Source organism: Helianthus annuus, chromosome 4 (genome assembly GCF_002127325.2).
Source record: "Helianthus annuus cultivar XRQ/B chromosome 4, HanXRQr2.0-SUNRISE, whole genome shotgun sequence".
Classification (NCBI taxonomy): Eukaryota; Viridiplantae; Streptophyta; class Magnoliopsida; order Asterales; family Asteraceae; genus Helianthus; species Helianthus annuus.
The window spans coordinates 150,478,738-150,497,868 of record NC_035436.2 but is presented as its reverse complement, the minus strand read 5'-3'; the positions used below and the strand labels follow the sequence as shown (position 1 = coordinate 150,497,868).

Genomic DNA, 19,131 nt, shown 5'->3' with positions numbered 1-19,131 from the left:
CCTCGGTTTTACGCAATGTGGTGTGTCTATTGATCTTTAACACGGACTAGATCCGGGCTACTGAACGCAAAGAAGGAACATGTAATTCGTTCACAAGATTATAACTTTAAATAATTCTCCCAAGTTATAAAAGAATTTGTGCCTCGTGCATTCAAATCAATTTTAATAAACATTTTTCAAAAGTGTCGGTTGAATGTATTTACCAGTGAAAACTGACGTATTTTCCCAAAAAGATTAAGTGCAGGTACTACACGTAATCGGCTGACAATAGCTCCTTAGCATCTTAAGAAGTCTCGCAAGCTTTGATGTCTTATCTGATGAACAACATTTTTATTTATTTTGATCCCTCCTGTGGATACTATTCAACTACTTGTGATACATTTGATATTACAGTAAATGGTTGGATAATATTTATCTTTATGCTTCCGCTGTGCATTTATATATTGTGGTTTGACTATATTGTTGCCAACTACGTCATGATAATCCCCCCACCGGGCCCACCGGTGATACACATGGAAATCGGGGTGTGACAAGAGCCCTCCTTTTATAGCACAGAACATCCAAGCCCACAAACTTAAGCAGCCCATCAAAGACATCCAAGCCCAACCGGGTAAACCTCAAAGGAAAGACAAAAGGCAACGGTTATAAAATTATAATAGGAAACAAATAAAGACCAAAATGGAAAACATTTAAATTGAATAAATTATAATTTTAACAGTCACACATGACAATAAGAGACTGTTTGTTTAGCTCTTAATGGTTCAGGCCTCTTACTGGTTTAGTAATTAATGGTTCAGACTATTTGTTTCGCAAGCAGATGTCTGAATGGTTCAGACATTTGGTCAAGACATTATACCGAGTCTGAATGGTTAAGACCTCTAATCTAAATTGGTCAAGACATTTGCCTCTGAACGGTTAAGCATTATACAAGCTCTTAATGGTTTAGACCTCTTATTCAGCACTTACACTACAAGAAATATTGGCAATAGTGGCGACATTTTTAGCGACGACTTCAGAAAAGTCATCGCTAAAGGTTCTTATCCGTGTCCAATGTTCAAAATCCATCCACAGCCGTTCGATGACAACATCATCTGATGGTTCATGTTTTATTAAAACTTTTCGCCGCTAAAAAGTGTATCAAAAACCTTTGGCGGGCTCAGACCTCACTCAATCCCTCCCAAATCACACCACTCCCTCCCCCAAACCCTAGGCTGTCTAATGCCGCACACCACACCACGCCAGACCACCTCATCTGCGACGCTGCATCATCTCTCCGAACAACCTCTTCGGCGTTGTCGGACCACCAGGTATCCTTGTTGTGTTTTATTGTCTCTAATTTGTGTTATCTACACAAATTTCTTGAGTTAAAATGTCAAATTTCTGTAGTTAAATGTAGTATAGCAGGTTATTGTGTTGTTGTTGTGTTGTTCTTGACTTCAATTAAAGGTTAATTGCTGCATTTTTTTGATAATTAGGTTTAGAGAGTAGTTGAAGTTAGAGGTGCACAATCGGGTTAGGGTTTGAACCCGAACCGGGTTCAAACTGGTTTGGAGTGAAGCCTAGAAAAGTCAAACCAGGTTGATTATGAAACCGGGTTAGGGTTCAACCCGTGTTGGTGGTTTGTAAAACTTAACCTTATGAAATCAGTTTGGGTTAGGTTGGTGTCAAGTGTATTAGGTTGCTGTGTATTTCAGGTTTCAAAATGTCGCCGCTAAAAGTGAACAATTATTAGCGACGACATCTTTAGCGGCGACCAAGGGCTTTTAGCGACGGATCTATAGCGGCGACCTTTTAGCGGCGACAAGTCGCCGCTAGAGCCTTTAGCGACGACAAAAGTCGCCGCTAATGCTTCGTTTTCTTGTAGTGTTAGTGGTTCAGACCTCTTACTGGTTCAGCACTTAACCATTCAGAAGTTGCCAAACAGCACCTCAGACATCAAGACTATCATACACATCCCTTAAAATATTATAAATTTCATTATAACGCCCTATCATCATGAAGTACTTCCCAACTCCCATAATATGACTACGAAGCTATGCAGTTAATGTCACACCCCCAAATTTCCACCCGCGGATAACACCCGCTTCGAGGGCGTGACTGACCAGGATCCAGCCACCAATTATACTGAATAACTAAATAGATAACAAAAGCAATACTTATTAACCATACGATTAGCAAGTATTAAGTTTAGAGTCCAAAGTCTTAAGTTCAGAGTAATATGTAGCGGAAGCATAATTAACAGTTTTAAACATTGTTCATAAGGTAAACATGATAAATGCCCAACACACGGGCAGACGACCACTACACATCCCAAGCAGCTGCTCCAGTCACTGGCCACCTGCAAAGCATGCAGTAAAGGGGTCAACAATAATGCTGAGTGAGTTCACTAGTTGTCCAGTTTTAATTACCAAAAACTCGTTTCACCAGTTAATTTATCCGTTTATACATGCCATGGGGAGCTACCCCAAAAGTTAGCGACTAAACTGTTTTTCCAATACCGAACACTAGGTAACCGTTTGCGTTTCCGCAGGATGCCCCGATGTCAATGTTCTATCATCATTGACGGATGCCTGAGTACATTAGTTCACGACCGATCCTATACCATGGCACGGTGTGAGGCTGGTAAGACCTAAATAGCGCTATCAACTAATAACCCGTTCGCCTGGCACCGGCGACTAATCGGTATTATGTAGTAGGGACTTGAGTGATAGAGTTGCGTTTAGTGCCGTTGATTGCATTCCGTATAAACAGTAATTAACTAAAAGGTTTCCCAATACAAGGGAAGATAAAGTAAGTTTGTTCCCAATAACTAGGGAAGGAATGTAGACGGTATCCCCTTTACAAGGGGATAGGGTTGTTTTAGTCTCGTGTCCCAAACCACCGGGACGCATGCTTTTAAGTTGTGAACTCACCTTGGGTTGCTCGGTATGATACGTTACTTGGTTAAGTATGTTGGTCACCACGTCCTAGCATGGTTACCAAGTATGGGTCAAGTCGGGTACAAGTAAACACGTATAGCATACACGTATACAAACAGTTAACTAACATGTATACATACAGTAGCAGATCAAAATGAAGTCCAGTCAATAGGAGGCCCAACAGTTGAAGCCCAAAACAACAAGACAAAAAGTCAAGGCCCAATAACATAAAACAGCCCAGTCGAAACTAAGGTGGTTGCGACTCGCAACCGAGGTTGCGACTTGTAACTGCGGTCTCGGTCCGTCACGTTTTGGTTACGACTCGTAACCGGAGATTGCGACTTAGCAGGTGTGGTTGCGACTCGCAACCAGGTTTGATGCGTGCTGATTGCGACTCGCAACTGGGAGGTTTCGACTGGTCATGTGTTGTTTCGAGTAGCAACCAAAGGTTGCGACTCGCAACCGTGATAACGTGCATGGCAATCCCTTCTAGAACCTGCAGTGTACGACCCAATGGAATTGCTATTTCATGAAAATGTTGTACTATGCCACTAAACATGTTTCTTGGTCGGTTTTGTGCACATTTTAGATCAAAATCAGCAGATTCAAAACTTTTTAGCAACATTCAAGCTGTTCATCATATATTCATCAGCCATAATCAAATTTCATTCATAAACAACCCAAAATCCTGTTTAAAACTCCTACTTATTTTTCGGACAAAATCATAAACAAGATTAAACCCAAACATGCATTTTAATAGCCACAATCATGAACGTTAACTAACAATCAAGCATAAATCTTTTAACATCATCGGATAGCAAAACCCATCTTAAACAATATAACACTTCCTATCATGGTCCGAAACATTTAACCAAAACCATAACAAACCACAAACCGGATATCATAACAACAAACATCATAAACATTCACAACAAACATCATCAAGTAGCCACCTTCCTTAGCATATTTATGAACATACAAGCCTAATATTCATACTAAAACCTCTAATCACATCAACAAGCATAAAACCATAGCAATCATCAACAATCATGAACATAAAAGACACTAACCGGTTACTCGGGGTTGAGAGAAAAGGGGTGTTCGGGTGGTCTCTTGGTTCGGCCGATCTTCCTTGTTGATAGCTCACTTGATCCGAGAGATATGAAGGAATGGGGAGATGATTTTGGTTGCTAGAAATTTAGGGTTTTAGGGTTTAGTGAAGAAGATGAGAGGAGAGTGTGAGAAGAGAGTGTGTAAAATGATTAAGGGAGGTGGGGTTGGGTTTATATAATGTATCGAGTTGGGCTAGGGGTTTCCGGATTGGGTTTTCGGCTACAAGGCCTTAACCGGCCCAAGTGCTTTACTGTTCACTCGAGACCGTGGTCTCGAGTCGGGTCTCGGGTTTGGTTCACATATATATAACACTTATATATATATATACATACACATAAGTAAATCGGCATATAACACATAATAACAAATAGTTTTTCATACATTTTTACTGTTAGTCGATTACGTACACGTTTGTTACATCGAAAGGTTATCCGGAAAGATCCGAGGTGTCACATTATCCCCAAGTTTTAGGAACTTTCGTCCCGAAAGTTAAGGCAGCCACTGTCAAGCTAGTGTAAGTGAAAGCGTTTCAACGGGGTGTCACATCATCCCCCCGTTAGTTTGGAATTTCGTCCCGAAATTCGTTCGTAGCTTCAGTGCTGGGATTTTCGTTAGGGAATAGCTGGGGATATTTGTGCTTCATCTGGTCTTCCCGCTCCCAGGTATACTCTGGGCCACGTCACGAGTTCCAACGAACTCGTACAAGAGGTATCTGGCTACGTTTGAGGATTTTGATCTCTCGATCAGTGATCTCAATCGGTTCCTCAGTAAAGTGTAGCTGTTCGTCAATCGTTAGTTCCTTAAAAGGAATCACAAGTGTTTCATCCGACAAACACTTCTTCAGGTTGGATACGTGAAAAACGTTGTGTACCGCACTCAGTTCTTCAGGCAGACTCAATCTATAAGCAACCTTACCGATCTTCTCGGTAATTTCGAATGGTCCGATATATCGCGGATTAAGCTTGCCCCGTTTACCAAAGCGAACCACACCCTTCCAGGGTGAGACTTTAAGTGGACCCGGTCACCGACCTGGAATTCCAATGGCTTCCTACGCTTATCAGCGTAACTCTTCTGACGGTCACGAGCTGCCGCCATGCGTTGTCTGATCTGGGCAATCTTTTCCGTTGTATCCACCACCATCTCTGGGCCCGTGATTTGACTATCACCGATTTCTGCCCAGCAGAGAGGTGACCGGCATTGACGACCGTACAATGCCTCAAAAGGTGCTGCCTGAATACTAGTGTGGTAGCTGTTGTTGTATGAGAACTCTACTAACGGTAGATGCTTCTCCCAGTTCTTGCCAAAATCGATCGCACACGCTCTAAGCATGTCTTCTAGAGTTTGGATGGTACGTTCGGACTGTCCATCCGTTTGCGGGTGATAAGCAGTGCTCATATCCAAACGTGAGCCAAAGCATTTGTGCATAGCTTGCCACAGTTCTGAAGTAAATCGAGCGTCTCGGTCGGAAATAATTGAGGTTGGCACTCCGTGCCTCGAAACTATTTCCTTTAAGTAAATCTCCGCCAGGGTGGAAAACTTGTCTGTTTCCTTAATAGCCAGAAAGTGCGCGGACTTGGTCAGTCGATCTACGATTACCCAAATAGTATTGTTTCCGCGTTGAGATCTAGGTAATCCTGTAACAAAATCCATGGAAATTTGCTCCCATTTCCATTTCGGGATTTCTGGTTGTTGGAGTAGGCCTGCCGGCTTCTGGTATTCTGTCTTGACTCTCGCGCAAGTCAAGCATTTGCTGACGTATGTTGCTATGTGGGCCTTCATACCAGGCCACCAATACGTAGTCTTCAAGTCGTGGTACATCTTGTCCGAACCAGGATGTACCGAGTAGCGGGACTTGTGGGCTTCGTCCATCACGAGTTCACGTAAATCTCCATAGAATGGAACCCAAATGCGCCCTGTTACATAGTAAGCACCATCTTCTTTCTGTTCTAGTTGCTGTCCCGACCCTCGCAGAGACTCAGCCCTGATGTTTTCCGGCTTCAATGCTTCGACTTGAGCATTTCGAATCTGGGTAGGGAGGTTAGACTGGATGGTAAGTTGTAGTGCTCGCACGCGCTTTGGTATAGTGTCCTTTCGGCTGAGGGCGTCTGCCACGACATTGGCTTTTCCCGGATGGTACTTGATGGCGCATTCGTAGTCATTCAAGAGTTCGACCCATCGACGTTGTCGCATGTTCAATTCCTTTTGCCTAAAGATATGCTCGAGACTCCTGTGATCGGTGTAAATAGTGCACTTGGTACCGTACAGGTAATGTCTCCATATCTTAAGAGCAAAGATCACTGCTCCCAGTTCCAAGTCATGCGTCGTGTAGTTCCTTTCGTGCGTCTTAAGTTGTCGTGAGGCGTAGGCAATAACTTTCTCGCGTTGCATTAGCGCGCAACCGAGCCCATGAATAGACGCATCGCAGTAAACCACAAAGTCATCAGTGCCTTCAGGTAGCGAGAGAATAGGAGCGCTACAGAGGTTATCCTTAAGCCTCTGAAAAGCAGATTCCTGTGCTGCATTCCACTTGTAGGCGACGCCTTTCTGAGTGAGTGTTGTGAGAGGTTGTGCAATCTTCGAGAATCCCTGAATGAATCTGCGGTAGTAGCCCGCCAAACCCAAGAATTGACGAACTTCAGTGGGGGTCTTAGGTGTAGGCCAGTTCTTTATCGATTCGATCTTAGCTGGGTCGACATGAATTCCGTCCTTATTAACTACATGGCCAAGGAAATGGACTTCCCGAAGCCAGAAGTCACATTTAGAGAATTTGGCGTACAGTTGCTCGTTGCGAAGGAGTTCGAGGATAAGGCGTAGGTGCTGTTCATGCTCTTCTTAACTTTTCGAATAAATCAGAATGTCGTCGATAAACACAATCACGAATTTGTCGAGGTAAGGCTTACATACGCGGTTCATAAGATCCATGAACACTGCCGGCGCGTTAGTCATTCCAAAAGGCATGACGAGAAATTCATAGTGACCATAACGGGTCCTGAACGCAGTCTTAGAGATGTCTTCGTCACGTACTCTCAACTGATGGTAGCCTGATCGCAGGTCAATCTTAGAATAGTAGCTCGATCCTTGCAGTTGATCAAACAAATCGTCGATGCGCGGGAGAGGGTAACGATTCTTGATGGTAACCTTGTTCAACTCACGATAGTCAATGCACATTCGGAATGTGCCATCCTTCTTCTTGACAAAGAGTACTGGTGCTCCCCAGGGTGATGAACTAGGACGGATAAATCCTTTATCCAAAAGCTCCTGTAGTTGCGTAGCGAGTTCTTTCAGTTCTGCAGGGGCTAGGCGGTACGGCGCACGAGCTATGGGTGCTGCTCCGGGAGCTAGCTCGATTTGGAATTCGACCTGACGGTGAGGAGGGAGTCCAGGTAGTTCCTCAGGAAATACCTCGGGATAATCGCGTACTACAGGAAAATCTTCAATCCTCTTTTCCTTCTCGTGGGTGGTGGTGACAAGTGCTAGGATAGCGGTGTGCCCTTTTTGCAAACACTTCTGGGCTTTTAGGAGCGAGATAACGCCTGTAACTTCTCCACCTTTGTTACCTTTGACGATGAGGGGTTGACCAGAACGGCGAGGTATACGAACTGCTTTCTCTTGACAGAGGATCTCAGCGCGATGTTTGGATAACCAATCCATACCAATGACGACGTCGAAGCTCCCAAGTTTAACAGGGAAAAGATCGATACTAAACGTGTGACCAGACAATTCTAATGTGCAGTCGCGGATTATGTGCGAGGCCTCAATACTCTTACCATTAGCTATCTCGACGGTATGCTTAGAACTTAATAATGCAGGCGAGTGCTTAAGTTTCTTACTAATGCGAAGGGATACATAACTGGCATCGGCACCGGAATCAAATAACACAGAAACATAACGATCATCAAGTAGGAACTTACCCGCCACGACGTTGGGATCGTTCCTTGCTTCGCCAGCTCCAATCACGAAGGCTCTGCCCCTTGCACCATTCCCAGCATTGTTGTTTTGCTCATTGTTCCCAGCTCCCTGATTGTTGTTGCGATTCTGATTCAGTTCAGGGCAATCCTTTCGCATGTGCCCTGTTGCCCCGCATTTAAAACATGCTCTGTTGTTTCCCTGCTGCTGCTGCTGTTGGGGTTGTTGCTGATTCTGCCTTGCCGGGAACTGACTTCTACAATCCTTTGCTTCGTGCCCCATCTTGTGGCATCGCTGACACTGACCCTTGTTGCATGCCCCATTGTGGTGCCTGTTACACTTGTTGCACTTAGGGTAGTTTCCCCGGTAGCCACCCTGTTGCTGAGTGCCTTTGTTGTTGTCAGTTTTCCTTTGCTGAGCTGGGGCTTGAGTAGGGTTAGCATCCTTGCCCTGATTCCCATCCCACTTTCGTTTGCCATCACTAGAAGTTCCTTCCGCAGCACTGATCCTTTTGGGCAACCTGCCCTCTTCCACAGCCTGATCAGTGAGTTTGTGAGCAAGTCGAACGATCGGCTGAATGGTAGTGTGGTTAGCTGAAGTTACATGGCTTCGAATCTCTGGAGCCAGACCCTTGATGTACAGTTCGATCCTTCGATACATAGGTCGAGACATGTTTGGACAAAGAGCAGCATAGTCGTTGGACAGCTTGGTGTAGGTCTCAATCTCTGACCCAACCATCTTGAGTTCATAGTACTCATTTTCCAGCTTGTGGATGTCATCCCTGTGACAGTACTCTTCCTTGATCATATCCTTGAAATCTTCCCACGCAGTAGCGTTTGCAGTCTCCAAACCAAGCATCTGAATTTGCGCCTTCCACCATGAAAGTGCGCTTCCCTCAAGAGTACCAGTAGCAAACTTCACCCAATTAGCAGGGGGACATTCGCAGACAGCGAAGACAGCTTCGACCTTCTCGATCCAGTGCAGGAGTCCTATGGCACCCTCAGTGCCACTGAACGGAAGAGGCTTGCAATCCATGAAGGTCTTGAAGGTACAAACACGTGGTTGCACAGGTGCAGGCTGACCTGTTGTGAGGAGTGAAGCGAAATAGGTTTAGAGGCGAAAAGAGGATGTGGCGGTAGGATCTAAACATCCTAAAACAACGAGTTTACCTATAGGGTGAGCTGCGAAAGCTGCAGCCACAGTGTTGAGCAGGTTAGTGAACTGAGCCTGAGTCATGTTGACGTTTCCTCGTCCGCGTCCACTCATTGTCTTCATAACCAGAAAACATAGTATGAGTGCGTGATAGCGACAATAAGATAGAAGAGAGAAGATGTATCTATCTAATCAGGCAACTAGTACGTATAGTAAAGCAGAAAACATAAGACAATTAAGCAAGTAACTATGGGTCCGAGCTATGAGGTCAGATAAGTCGAGCCTTGTACTTGGAGTGTAGTGTCGTCACGAGTCACGGGTTATAGTCTGGTTTTTCTCAAAAAGATTTTTCCCCTTTTTAAAACCAAGTTCACTATAACCAATGGCTCTGATACCAATCTGTCACACCCCCAAATTTCCACCCGCGGATAACACCCGCTTCGAGGGCGTGACTGACCAGGATCCAGCCACCAATTATACTGAATAACTAAATAGATAACAAAAGCAATACTTATTAACCATACGATTAGCAAGTATTAAGTTTAGAGTCCAAAGTCTTAAGTTCAGAGTAATATGTAGCGGAAGCATAATTAACAGTTTTAAACATTGTTCATAAGGTAAACATGATAAATGCCCAACACACGGGCAGACGACCACTACACATCCCAAGCAGCTGCTCCAGTCACTGGCCACCTGCAAAGCATGCAGTAAAGGGGTCAACAATAATGCTGAGTGAGTTCACTAGTTGTCCAGTTTTAATTACCAAAAACTCGTTTCACCAGTTAATTTATCCGTTTATACATGCCATGGGGAGCTACCCCAAAAGTTAGCGACTAAACTGTTTTTCCAATACCGAACACTAGGTAACCGTTTGCGTTTCCGCAGGATGCCCCGATGTCAATGTTCTATCATCATTGACGGATGCCTGAGTACATTAGTTCACGACCGATCCCATACCATGGCACGGTGTGAGGCTGGTAAGACCTAAATAGCGCTATCAACTAATAACCCGTTCGCCTGGCACCGGCGACTAATCGGTATTATGTAGTAGGGACTTGAGTGATAGAGTTGCGTTTAGTGCCGTTGATTGCATTCCGTATAAACAGTAATTAACTAAAAGGTTTCCCAATACAAGGGAAGATAAAGTAAGTTTGTTCCCAATAACTAGGGAAGGAATGTAGACGGTATCCCCTTTACAAGGGGATAGGGTTGTTTTAGTCTCGTGTCCCAAACCACCGGGACGCATGCTTTTAAGTTGTGAACTCACCTTGGGTTGCTCGGTATGATACGTTACTTGGTTAAGTATGTTGGTCACCACGTCCTAGCATGGTTACCAAGTATGGGTCAAGTCGGGTACAAGTAAACACGTATAGCATACACGTATACAAACAGTTAACTAACATGTATACATACAGTAGCAGATCAAAATGAAGTCCAGTCAATAGGAGGCCCAACAGTTGAAGCCCAAAACAACAAGACAAAAAGTCAAGGCCCAATAACATAAAACAGCCCAGTCGAAACTAAGGTGGTTGCGACTCGCAACCGAGGTTGCGACTTGTAACTGCGGTCTCGGTCCGTCACGTTTTGGTTACGACTCGTAACCGGAGATTGCGACTTAGCAGGTGTGGTTGCGACTCGCAACCAGGTTTGATGCGTGCTGATTGCGACTCGCAACTGGGAGGTTTCGACTGGTCATGTGTTGTTTCGAGTAGCAACCAAAGGTTGCGACTCGCAACCGTGATAACGTGCATGGCAATCCCTTCTAGAACCTGCAGTGTACGACCCAATGGAATTGCTATTTCATGAAAATGTTGTACTATGCCACTAAACATGTTTCTTGGTCGGTTTTGTGCACATTTTAGATCAAAATCAGCAGATTCAAAACTTTTTAGCAACATTCAAGCTGTTCATCATATATTCATCAGCCATAATCAAATTTCATTCATAAACAACCCAAAATCCTGTTTAAAACTCCTACTTATTTTTCGGACAAAATCATAAACAAGATTAAACCCAAACATGCATTTTAATAGCCACAATCATGAACGTTAACTAACAATCAAGCATAAATCTTTTAACATCATCGGATAGCAAAACCCATCTTAAACAATATAACACTTCCTATCATGGTCCGAAACATTTAACCAAAACCATAACAAACCACAAACCGGATATCATAACAACAAACATCATAAACATTCACAACAAACATCATCAAGTAGCCACCTTCCTTAGCATATTTATGAACATACAAGCCTAATATTCATACTAAAACCTCTAATCACATCAACAAGCATAAAACCATAGCAATCATCAACAATCATGAACATAAAAGACACTAACCGGTTACTCGGGGTTGAGAGAAAAGGGGTGTTCGGGTGGTCTCTTGGTTCGGCCGATCTTCCTTGTTGATAGCTCACTTGATCCGAGAGATATGAAGGAATGGGGAGATGATTTTGGTTGCTAGAAATTTAGGGTTTTAGGGTTTAGTGAAGAAGATGAGAGGAGAGTGTGAGAAGAGAGTGTGTAAAATGATTAAGGGAGGTGGGGTTGGGTTTATATAATGTATCGAGTTGGGCTAGGGGTTTCCGGATTGGGTTTTCGGCTACAAGGCCTTAACCGGCCCAAGTGCTTTACTGTTCACTCGAGACCGTGGTCTCGAGTCGGGTCTCGGGTTTGGTTCACATATATATAACACTTATATATATATATATACATACACATAAGTAAATCGGCATATAACACATAATAACAAATAGTTTTTCATACATTTTTACTGTTAGTCGATTACGTACACGTTTGTTACATCGAAAGGTTATCCGGAAAGATCCGAGGTGTCACATTATCCCCAAGTTTTAGGAACTTTCGTCCCGAAAGTTAAGGCAGCCACTGTCAAGCTAGTGTAAGTGAAAGCGTTTCAACGGGGTGTCACATCATCCCCCCGTTAGTTTGGAATTTCGTCCCGAAATTCGTTCGTAGCTTCAGTGCTGGGATTTTCGTTAGGGAACAGCTGGGGATATTTGTGCTTCATCTGGTCTTCCCGCTCCCAGGTATACTCTGGGCCACGTCACGAGTTCCAACGAACTCGTACAAGAGGTATCTGGCTACGTTTGAGGATTTTGATCTCTCGATCAGTGATCTCAATCGGTTCCTCAGTAAAGTGTAGCTGTTCGTCAATCGTTAGTTCCTTAAAAGGAATCACAAGTGTTTCATCCGACAAACACTTCTTCAGGTTGGATACGTGAAAAACGTTGTGTACCGCACTCAGTTCTTCAGGCAGACTCAATCTATAAGCAACCTTACCGATCTTCTCGGTAATTTCGAATGGTCCGATATATCGCGGATTAAGCTTGCCCCGTTTACCAAAGCGAACCACACCCTTCCAGGGTGAGACTTTAAGTGGACCCGGTCACCGACCTGGAATTCCAATGGCTTCCTACGCTTATCAGCGTAACTCTTCTGACGGTCACGAGCTGCCGCCATGCGTTGTCTGATCTGGGCAATCTTTTCCGTTGTATCCACCACCATCTCTGGGCCCGTGATTTGACTATCACCGATTTCTGCCCAGCAGAGAGGTGACCGGCATTTACGACCGTACAATGCCTCAAAAGGTGCTGCCTGAATACTAGTGTGGTAGCTGTTGTTGTATGAGAACTCTACTAACGGTAGATGCTTCTCCCAGTTCTTGCCAAAATCGATCGCACACGCTCTAAGCATGTCTTCTAGAGTTTGGATGGTACGTTCGGACTGTCCATCCGTTTGCGGGTGATAAGCAGTGCTCATATCCAAACGTGAGCCAAAGCATTTGTGCATAGCTTGCCACAGTTCTGAAGTAAATCGAGCGTCTCGGTCGGAAATAATTGAGGTTGGCACTCCGTGCCTCGAAACTATTTCCTTTAAGTAAATCTCCGCCAGGGTGGAAAACTTGTCTGTTTCCTTAATAGCAGAAAGTGCGCGGACTTGGTCAGTCGATCTACGATTACCCAAATAGTATTGTTTCCGCGTTGAGATCTAGGTAATCCTGTAACAAAATCCATGGAAATTTGCTCCCATTTCCATTTCGGGATTTCTGGTTGTTGGAGTAGGCCTGCCGGCTTCTGGTATTCTGTCTTGACTCTCGCGCAAGTCAAGCATTTGCTGACGTATGTTGCTATGTGGGCCTTCATACCAGGCCACCAATACGTAGTCTTCAAGTCGTGGTACATCTTGTCCGAACCAGGATGTACCGAGTAGCGGGACTTGTGGGCTTCGTCCATCACGAGTTCACGTAAATCTCCATAGAATGGAACCCAAATGCGCCCTGTTACATAGTAAGCACCATCTTCTTTCTGTTCTAGTTGCTGTCCCGACCCTCGCAGAGACTCAGCCCTGATGTTTTCCGGCTTCAATGCTTCGACTTGAGCATTTCGAATCTGGGTAGGGAGGTTAGACTGGATGGTAAGTTGTAGTGCTCGCACGCGCTTTGGTATAGTGTCCTTTCGGCTGAGGGCGTCTGCCACGACATTGGCTTTTCCCGGATGGTACTTGATGGCGCATTCGTAGTCATTCAAGAGTTCGACCCATCGACGTTGTCGCATGTTCAATTCCTTTTGCCTAAAGATATGCTCGAGACTCCTGTGATCGGTGTAAATAGTGCACTTGGTACCGTACAGGTAATGTCTCCATATCTTAAGAGCAAAGATCACTGCTCCCAGTTCCAAGTCATGCGTCGTGTAGTTCCTTTCGTGCGTCTTAAGTTGTCGTGAGGCGTAGGCAATAACTTTCTCGCGTTGCATTAGCGCGCAACCGAGCCCATGAATAGACGCATCGCAGTAAACCACAAAGTCATCAGTGCCTTCAGGTAGCGAGAGAATAGGAGCGCTACAGAGGTTATCCTTAAGCCTCTGAAAAGCAGATTCATGTGCTGCATTCCACTTGTAGGCGACGCCTTTCTGAGTGAGTGTTGTGAGAGGTTGTGCAATCTTCGAGAATCCCTGAATGAATCTGCGGTAGTAGCCCGCCAAACCCAAGAATTGACGAACTTCAGTGGGGGTCTTAGGTGTAGGCCAGTTCTTTATCGATTCGATCTTAGCTGGGTCGACATGAATTCCGTCCTTATTAACTACATGGCCAAGGAAATGGACTTCCCGAAGCCAGAAGTCACCTTGGGTTGCTCGGTATGATACGTTACTTGGTTAAGTATGTTGGTCACCACGTCCTAGCATGGTTACCAAGTATGGGTCAAGTCGGGTACAAGTAAACACGTATAGCATACACGTATACAAACAGTTAACTAACATGTATACATACAGTAGCAGATCAAAATGAAGTCCAGTCAATAGGAGGCCCAACAGTTGAAGCCCAAAACAACAAGACAAAAAGTCAAGGCCCAATAACATAAAACAGCCCAGTCGAAACTAAGGTGGTTGCGACTCGCAACCGAGGTTGCGACTTGTAACTGCGGTCTCGGTCCGTCACGTTTTGGTTACGACTCGTAACCGGAGATTGCGACTTAGCAGGTGTGGTTGCGACTCGCAACCAGGTTTGATGCGTGCTGATTGCGACTCGCAACTGGGAGGTTTCGACTGGTCATGTGTTGTTTCGAGTAGCAACCAAAGGTTGCGACTCGCAACCGTGATAACGTGCATGGCAATCCCTTCTAGAACCTGCAGTGTACGACCCAATGGAATTGCTATTTCATGAAAATGTTGTACTATGCCACTAAACATGTTTCTTGGTCGGTTTTGTGCACATTTTAGATCAAAATCAGCAGATTCAAAACTTTTTAGCAACATTCAAGCTGTTCATCATATATTCATCAGCCATAATCAAATTTCATTCATAAACAACCCAAAATCCTGTTTAAAACTCCTACTTATTTTTCGGACAAAATCATAAACAAGATTAAACCCAAACATGCATTTTAATAGCCACAATCATGAACGTTAACTAACAATCAAGCATAAATCTTTTAACATCATCGGATAGCAAAACCCATCTTAAACAATATAACACTTCCTATCATGGTCCGAAACATTTAACCAAAACCATAACAAACCACAAACCGGATATCATAACAACAAACATCATAAACATTCACAACAAACATCATCAAGTAGCCACCTTCCTTAGCATATTTATGAACATACAAGCCTAATATTCATACTAAAACCTCTAATCACATCAACAAGCATAAAACCATAGCAATCATCAACAATCATGAACATAAAAGACACTAACCGGTTACTCGGGGTTGAGAGAAAAGGGGTGTTCGGGTGGTCTCTTGGTTCGGCCGATCTTCCTTGTTGATAGCTCACTTGATCCGAGAGATATGAAGGAATGGGGAGATGATTTTGGTTGCTAGAAATTTAGGGTTTTAGGGTTTAGTGAAGAAGATGAGAGGAGAGTGTGAGAAGAGAGTGTGTAAAATGATTAAGGGAGGTGGGGTTGGGTTTATATAATGTATCGAGTTGGGCTAGGGGTTTCCGGATTGGGTTTTCGGCTACAAGGCCTTAACCGGCCCAAGTGCTTTACTGTTCACTCGAGACCGTGGTCTCGAGTCGGGTCTCGGGTTTGGTTCACATATATATAACACTTATATATATATATATATACATACACATAAGTAAATCGGCATATAACACATAATAACAAATAGTTTTTCATACATTTTTACTGTTAGTCGATTACGTACACGTTTGTTACATCGAAAGGTTATCCGGAAAGATCCGAGGTGTCACAGTTAATATCGGTGATATATCAGTCTACTAAAATATCGATGTCAAATATCGGTCAGAATATTAGTATCGATATTATCAACACCGATATTTAACTAATATAATCGATATACTCCTTATACACTAGAACAACACTTAGAGATTACTAACATGGATTTCATATATACAGCAACAAGTTATAGAAACAAAAACATACCAAGTTACAACAATAATTACCTAGAGCCCTAGGTCACTCAAAGATAATTTCCTTAGTAGAGACCATAGTCAACCGAGCACCAACATCCTCATGAACAGCATCACCAAACTTAGCCCACGAGCGCCTCCCGACAGTGGGCTTACTGAGGCGAGCACTGGCAAGCTTACGAACGAACACGCGTAGTGGTAGTAATGTTAACCCTCGTCATTAAACTTATACTCAATCACCTTCTTCAAGGCGTGCTCATCCGGTCTAATCACCTGTTTTGGAGGCAACAAGAAGTCATAATCACTTCCGTCATCCTCTTCTTCCAGTTCGCTCCATCGCGGCTTCTGAGAAGGTGTCGTTAGATTATCAATCGCCATTCGATTTAGATTAGAGTTGTTTGCGTTGTGGCTAATTGATTAGTATTAGGCCATGTGTAGTCATAAAGTCCCATGTGTAGTCATAAAATCCCTTTGGGGGGCGTTATGCGACAAGTGGCGCGCCACGTCATACAGGGGCTTTATGGGGCCTTATATCACTAGAGAGCGTAGTCATAAAGTCCCTACCCATCATTACCTAATTATTAATTTTTATTTTTATTAATTAATTAAAAAACACTTTCAAAATTTTGATTGGTCAAATTTTGAAACTCAACTCCATCATGCCGTTATCAACATACCGCCCCCAACAATTTGAGACCCCATAGCACCCCCTGTAATGGTGTTCAGGGGCGCTATGCCCATTTTTTCCTTGTGATGGCGCCCCACTACATTAGACCTTACAAAAGCTTCACTATGTTCCCGAGTCTCATTTAATAGGGGAAAAGAAGGAAAATGAATTAAAGAGAAAAGGTAGGAAAAGATGTGTTTTTTTTTCATGTTCCCTAGTTTAATAAAAAGTAAAGGAACCCAAGGGAGGAGGAAAAGAAAAGAAAGGAACAATTTTATCATTATACCTTTTAAACATAAAACAGTTTAATTAACCTAAAATATGTCATGACATAGCGACTGATGAAGGGCTGAGCATATGAGTTAACTTGACCTGACCCGGATTAAACCCAAACCGACCCGAAACCGAAAATTATGAAAAAACCATAACCGAGGACTAGACCTGTATTAACTGTGTGAAAAAGTAACAACATTAGTAACAAGAGTACATTTTTACAAGGATTTTGAAGTTTCAAAAGAAATTATACTAATTGAATCTAACCGAAATGATTAATTTAACAGTCAAATAACATAACACGTTCCAACAAATTCCCTGCATTTCACTTAACATATTCCAATCTCCAATCATCTGGTCCATCAACGAAACAGTGAGCCACTTCAGATAGGTATACTATTTGACCAACAAATTCAAATAACTGTGAAATAACGCAAGAACCACTATACGAAACAACAAATTAAAAGAGGAAACAAAGAAACAAAGTTATCAAACACGAAAAACTTTACTAAATAAGGTCAAATAAACAAGAAACAAATTGTAACAACCCAAAAAAAAGATTCCCGATGATAACCCGTAATAAAAACCAGAAGTGCGCGCGACGAAACTTATATACCCAACTTAGCGGTTAAGAAAACTTGACAGTTGATGAACCAACCCGCACAAAAGTACCCTTATTAGACTCACAATTAAAAACCGAACCAATTGGGATCAAGACCCGAGTATACGCGATAAGTATCAGCACGATAATCGAGAAAAACGCGCGATTGGACAAGAAAGGCGGCCAGGGACACGTGTCCAACGTCGCGCCGCGTGTCAGACCTATGCTGGACACGTGGCAGACCTATGCCAGGCCGACCCTCCCGGCGACATGCGGAAGAGGTCAGGAATTCTTCCGCGACGCGCGAGAGAATCCAATTTTGGGTATATAAAGGCCAATCTGGGAGATGTTCAGATGCACCAGTTTGACATAATTTTGACGAACATTCTCTCTCGTTCTCCGTTTTCTTTGCAGTATACCCCTAAATCTGCGAAACTCTGCCCCGTTGTAAGTGTTTTAACCCTAATCACTGATTTGATACCCTGTCCGATCAATCTGAAACCCAGCAACGGATGCCAAAGTGCTGTCTGAATGAGGCTATACTTTGTTAACTACGTTGGGGTTTTAATCTCGTGATGTATCATTAAAGTATGATTTGGGTTGATGCACTGACACGTGTTGCATTTTGTTTTTATTAGGAGCCCAAGCTTAATACCAGGAGGCTATAATAATTAAAACCCTAACATTGTGACATTATACATTGTTTGTGCATAACATTTGACATTGGTTTGACAAGACATTTTTGGTGGTTTATTTGGTAAGTGATTTAAATAACGAGGCGTGTGTAATATGATAAAAGTATGGTGGATACGCCGCTGGTACTTCCTATATATAAGTGCTTTTATGATATTACATATCGTAGCATTATCTAAACCACTTTGACAAAAACAAAGACATGATACATTTTATACGATGACACGACATGTTGTTTAGAAGACACTGTTTTACAAATAACATATTTTACGCAAACTCGATTTTACTTGGTTATTTATTTAACCATACATCATTCTTTTATATTATCTGATTTTCATATCGATTTTCACATGACTTTATAAAAGAAAACATTTTATTAAGATTCATGACTACCTTTTGTTAAATACTTCTTTTAACTTACAAGTCATGAATCCCGCTTTAACAAAACCTATGTAACTCACAGGCATTTTTATGCTGACGTACCTATTTTCACATGTGTTTCAGGAACTAATGTATGATGATGATCGTGCTACACTTAGGAGGACTTAGGCCTTAGTGACTTAAAATGAAGCAAGACAATTTAATTTACGTTATGTTTTCAGTTAAATTCCAAGACATTGTAAACAATTATTCTAATAAAACAAAACTTTAAATACCATGTGTTGTGAAACAATGATTCTGTTACTCCACTCTCCGACGTTTCCGTCGCGGTTTGTTGTATTACGCGGTCGGGGTGTGACAATATGAATATAGTCGTAAACCGGATAACGGTAAGTGTGAGACAAACCGACGCGTAAATGACGTGAGAAGTCATAGAGTTGGAAGAATGGTCCGAAAGAAAACGATTGCAGTCATGGACTACAGTCAAAGTTAACGGATTTCAAACGTGAAAACAAACGATTTTCAAAC

The 19,131-nt window shown here is 43.0% G+C and overlaps 1 pseudogene; it reads right to left on the bottom strand.

The window, feature by feature from the left end:
* Positions 1 to 16,366, bottom strand: part of LOC110933600 — a 36,504-nt pseudogene extending 20,138 nt beyond the window's left edge.
* Positions 16,367 to 19,131: the final 2,765 nt, after the last annotated feature.